The sequence below is a fragment of the Chiloscyllium plagiosum genome, chromosome 7 (genome assembly GCF_004010195.1).
Source record: "Chiloscyllium plagiosum isolate BGI_BamShark_2017 chromosome 7, ASM401019v2, whole genome shotgun sequence".
Lineage (NCBI taxonomy): Eukaryota > Metazoa > Chordata > Chondrichthyes > Orectolobiformes > Hemiscylliidae > Chiloscyllium > Chiloscyllium plagiosum.
In genome coordinates this window covers 8,129,441-8,134,668 of record NC_057716.1, presented here as the reverse complement: position 1 = coordinate 8,134,668, position 5,228 = coordinate 8,129,441, and positions in this window count along the sequence as shown.

Sequence of the window (5,228 nt, the reverse complement as noted above, 5' to 3'; positions counted from 1 at the left end):
AGCTTATCTCTCCATGCTTCAGGCTCTCTGCCTTTATTCCTGATGAAGGGCTTTTGCCCGAAACGTCGATTTTGCTGAAGCTCCTCGATGCTGCCTGAACTGCTGTGCTCTTCCAGCACCATTGATCCAGAATCTGGTTTCCAGCATCTGCAGTCATTGTTTTTACTCTGTTTGGCTTGTCCTAGGATGGATGCGTTGTCCTAGTCGAAGTGGTGTCCTTCCTTATCTGTATGTAAGGATACTAATGAGAGAGGCTCATGTTATTTTGTAGCTAGCTGTTGTTCATGTATCCTGGTGGCTAGTCTTCTGCCTGTATGTCCAATATTTGTTACAGTCCGTGCATGGTATTTTGTAAATGACATTAGTTTTGCTTGTTGTCTGTATAGAAAGCAGGAATTATCAGCAGTACTTCATCCAGAGGCTCACTGAAGATGTTACCTAGTATGGTGACGAAATGTCTGAAAATGAACCTTCCAGCTCAGTGAGCAAACTTATATCCATGTTTGTACATAATTGCATTCCAATCCGAAGGCTCGCTCACTCATTCTTTCACTCTCTGTCTCATTTCCTGCATCTCAGTCACTCGCACACTCTCTCTTACTCTTACTCACCACTCCATTGAGGGAGAAGATATCGGGTTGGGGTGCAAGCCTTGGGCTGGATCGGATTGGAGAAGTTACCATCAATTACCTGTGTGAGATACCATCTAAAGGATAGAAGGGAGATGGTCGAGTTTGGAAGTGGGTCCTGGAGGTATAAAAGGACACAACTGAGAGGTCAATTTGAGAAGTTTTGCCTGAGGTGGGATGAGGAAGGAAGCAGCAGCCTTGATACACCATAAAAAGGGAGGGTGTCAGGGTAGAAAGGAGGTGTCATGTTGAGAAGTAGGATTCAGAGATGGGTGGCTCTTGGGAGATGGGAACAGTGAAGAGGTCTGGATGGGAGGTTGGAACTACTCAGGATGCACACACCATTGAGGCCAGGAAGGGATTTCCAGCATATAGAACAGTGCAACACAGGAGCAAGCCCTTTGGCCTACCAAGTTTGTTGTAGGGTTGAGGTGAGACACTAGTCTTTTCTGTTTACCTCACCTTGCACCCATGTGACCTCCAGCCAGGTCTAACAGAACAGTACAAATTCCATCTCAAGAAAGAAGGAAAGGTCTATGGAATCTGATATCTCCAGCTGGGGAATGATTCCGAACAACAGCCATCATTGAGTGCATACCTGCCAACAGGAATGATCTAGGCTCCTAACTGGCTACTTTGGACCCTCTAGACTGACAGGGTACCAGTCCCTTAAGGAACCCATGTTCCACAGGGGAATCGGCTGTGATCATCACTGAATGTATCCCCTCTCCTGAGTCTTCATTAAAAGTACCCAACTTGGTCTTTCCCATATTTATCTTTTCTTCTCAGAATATCAAACTAAAGGGATTTTTATTAAGAAATCTGTTCAGAGATAAAAAAAAACAATCATTTGAACAGAGTTCAAAGCTGGGAGGTCTTTCTAAAACTACACAAGAGACTGGTCAGACTACAGCTGGAATGCTGTGAGCAGTTCTGGGTTCCTTATCTAAGGAAATATATACTGACATTGGAAGCAGTTCACTTGGTTGGTACCATTAGCAGTTAAAAACAATGAATTTCATGGATCTTATTTCAATCAAATATCACATCTGCGAAACATTATGTGATGAAGCCAGTGAGATTAGCAGATGTCCCAGAAAGCTTCAGCGTATAACTGTGTTTCAATAGCTCTGAACACTGTCCAAACTGAGAGGTAAAAAAAGAAGTGCTTGAACCATAAATCATCCTGGAAGTTGTTTATAGTTGGATTTCTACTACATTTCCTAAAGTGACCTGTTTTCTGTTCACAATAGAGGGAGAGATTCTGCAGGGTGCTTCCAATCTCCAGCTATAACTTCCAAGTCAAGCAAATTGGGAGTGATATTTTAAGGAAGAAGGAAGGTTGTGCTGAATGAACAGGGAGAGTGAAATTATAATTTAGTGTCTACTGGAAAGTTGATCTGTAACCCTCAGCTTTCTGGCATTTCCTCCTACTGCTTTAATCTCCAGAACAGCCACATCGCTGATTGAGTCAGTAATGGAAAACTACAAGAATGTTCTGTGAGGGAGAGAAAGCGAACACATGGAAAAGTACAAAGTAATTAGGGTGAATCAATGAAGTTTTATAAAGGTGGGTCATGTCCTAACGATGTAAGATGTGACAGCAGAGGGCAGTGGAAGAGAAACAATGGATGTTACAAATGTGGATCTTTCAGCGCAATTTGACATGCTTCTTTGATAAGAGTATCCCAGATTAAACCAGTCTGGAGCTAGTGATCCAAAATAGGAAGAAATGATGTGAATCCATAGCTTGGACCCTATGCCTCAGCACAGTCTGAATACTGAGACTAGTTTGGCCCTTGGAAAATGTCCAGAAACATAAAAGGAATGGAAACCTGCAACACGTGACTGCACCTTCCAATCTGACACTTTGAATCCAAGGAACAATGTTTCTGGATGAAAATGTCCAGAGCATCGTTGTCTAACAATGTGTACAACAATGCATCTATGTCTGATGGTACTGTTCCTTTACTGTGTGGGCAAAAATTAAGAACCTACAGAAAGCCTGTAGACAGACATCAGTCAAGCACCACATAAGCAATGTGCATAAATCTCATCAATTTGTAAAACAATGTTAAGCCCTGGGAGAAACATTGATCTCACTTCTAAAGCCTATTACTATAGACAACAGAAGTCAATTTTCTTGCAGTGATTTGTAGTTAAGAGACATATTTATATGAGGGAGTCAAGTTATTTGCTTGTCCTTTGGAGCAGTGATTGATGTAAACACTGTGCAAAATGGATTCATGTATTAAAGTGCATTAAATGAGAGGGTAGCCTTTAAAATCCAGTGCTGGGGCAGTGGATCGATTGGACAAGGAAGGCGCTCACATATAACCGAAGGGTAACTTCACTGCAAGCCTACTCACTCTTTTCCTGATAATTTGCAAGAATCTCTGCAGGAAGTCTCATTCGCACAGGCAACCTGACAAAGGTGGGAGGGCAGGGTCCACAGTGTTGAACCTTGTGGTACTCCTTGAGGAACCTGAGATCAAGAAGCACACAATATCATGTGGCCATGGTAATGGCACAGTCCCAACATGCCACTCAGGCACCCTGAGGAAGCAGGTGGCATTGATGCTGTGACAAAACTCTCAGCACCAGACTGCAGCCCTGTATAAAGGTTAAACCACCTCACAGGGCAAAGTAACAAAGTGGCACATCCTCACTTCTTCCATGGCGATTCTAGGTCTCAGCAACACTCTTTATAAGAAGTAGGCCCTTGAAACGAAACATTCTAAGAATGACTAAAAATCAAAAGTGCCAACTTGCCGTGTTGCATTTAAAATAATGTTGCTCTGCAAAAGGAGAGAGGGACGATAAATATCTCTCTTTGTCCTTTCCATGACTTTTCCTGAATAAGGACAGAAATTTTATTGGAAAACCAATGATAGTGGAAGAAAAGTCATTAGGATAAAAGAGGAAAATATGCATCTGGAATAATGAAGTGCAAGGTTCTGGTGAAAGTTCCATTCAGATATTGCGAAGGGGACCAAAGTGAATGAGGCTACTGTTGCTAATAGCTCTTTGAACATTGAGAGAATGTCTGTGACATAGCATAACTCAATACCAAAGAAAATTACATACATTTCTCACCTTTGGTGCTTCAATGTGTAACATTTCTGAGCTCAACTTGAATTCACCAGACTTGGTTTGTTACAAAAACTAAAAATAAAACTTGAGCATTCATCTCTGAATTCTGAACTGTCTGTCAACAGGAATATTGAGTTGCCAAATAGAACTGGAATTGAAATGTAGCCCAGTGAATGAGTGCAGTATGGGAATTTATCAGACATCCATGGGGCAATGGTAGCTGAACCTGAATGACATAGACTATGGTAAGATTTGTATCACGATCGGGCAAGAAGTCTGGTGAGACCTATTCTCAACTTTGGGAACAACATTCTGCATTCTTTATGCAGAATGGTATCCTCAGACCAGGCTGCCAGAGTCTGGTGCTGAGTCCTCCTCTGCTGGTCCTCCAAAAAGACAACACCCTTTCTTTGCACCACCCGGTTCACTGGGACCTCCAGGTCCCTTTTGGAGAACCTGGATTCATCCTTCCCTTTGTCCCTCATCCTCGGACTGTCACCAAGCAGGACAGCTTCAGAATTCTAATACTTATCTGGGTGCTCAATGGGCCTTTTAAGTATAGTCCGGACATCAGGGATGCTGGTCTTTTGGTGAGCATCTGTTGAGTGGTCATTGTTCTGGAAATGGTCTGTGGTAAAATGGGGATGCAATTGGGTGTGAGGGATGCCATATGGGCACAGGTGATAGTTAATAAGATAAGTTTTGTAAGATACAGAAAGATATCCCATTAAGGTTTCACAGAATCTCTGCAATGGAGATAGAAGTCATTTGGCCCATTGAGTCTGCATTGACCCTCCAAACAGCATCCCACCTAAAACCTGTCCCCTGTATTTACCATGGTTAGAGACAAAAAACAAAGTGCAGATGCTGGAATCCAAGGTGGACAAGCAGGAGGCTGGGAGAACACTACAAGCCAGGCAACATCTGGCGGTGGACAGGTCGATGTTTCAGTTGTAACCCTTCTTCAGTACTAGCATAGTGAATGAGTGCAGTCTAGGGATTTATCAGGCTCCATGGGGCAATTGTATTGGAACCTGAGTGACGTGAACTATGACAAGATTTATAACACGATTGTCTGATGGGGCCTACTCTCAAATTTGGGAACAACATTCTGCATTCTTTATGCATTTCCCCGTTGCAGCCTGCAAGAAGGGTTACACCCAAAATGTTGTCTTCTCTGCGTCCTGATGCTGCTTGGCTTGCTGTGTTCTTCCAGTCTCTTGCATGTACCATAGCTAACCTAGCTAGTCTGCACATCCCCAAATACTACAGGGCAATTTAGCATGGCCAATCCACATAATCTGCACATCTTTGGACTATGGGAAGAAACTGGAGCAGCCCCACGCAGACATGGGGAGAACATGTAAACTCCACACAGTCACTCGAGGTTGGAATGGAACCTGGGTCCCTGGTGTTCTGAGGCTGTAGTGCTAACCACTGAGCCATTGTGCCACTCCATTTTCCAACTTGTGGCAAAAAGTGCTCAAAAACTTGACGAACTTGACT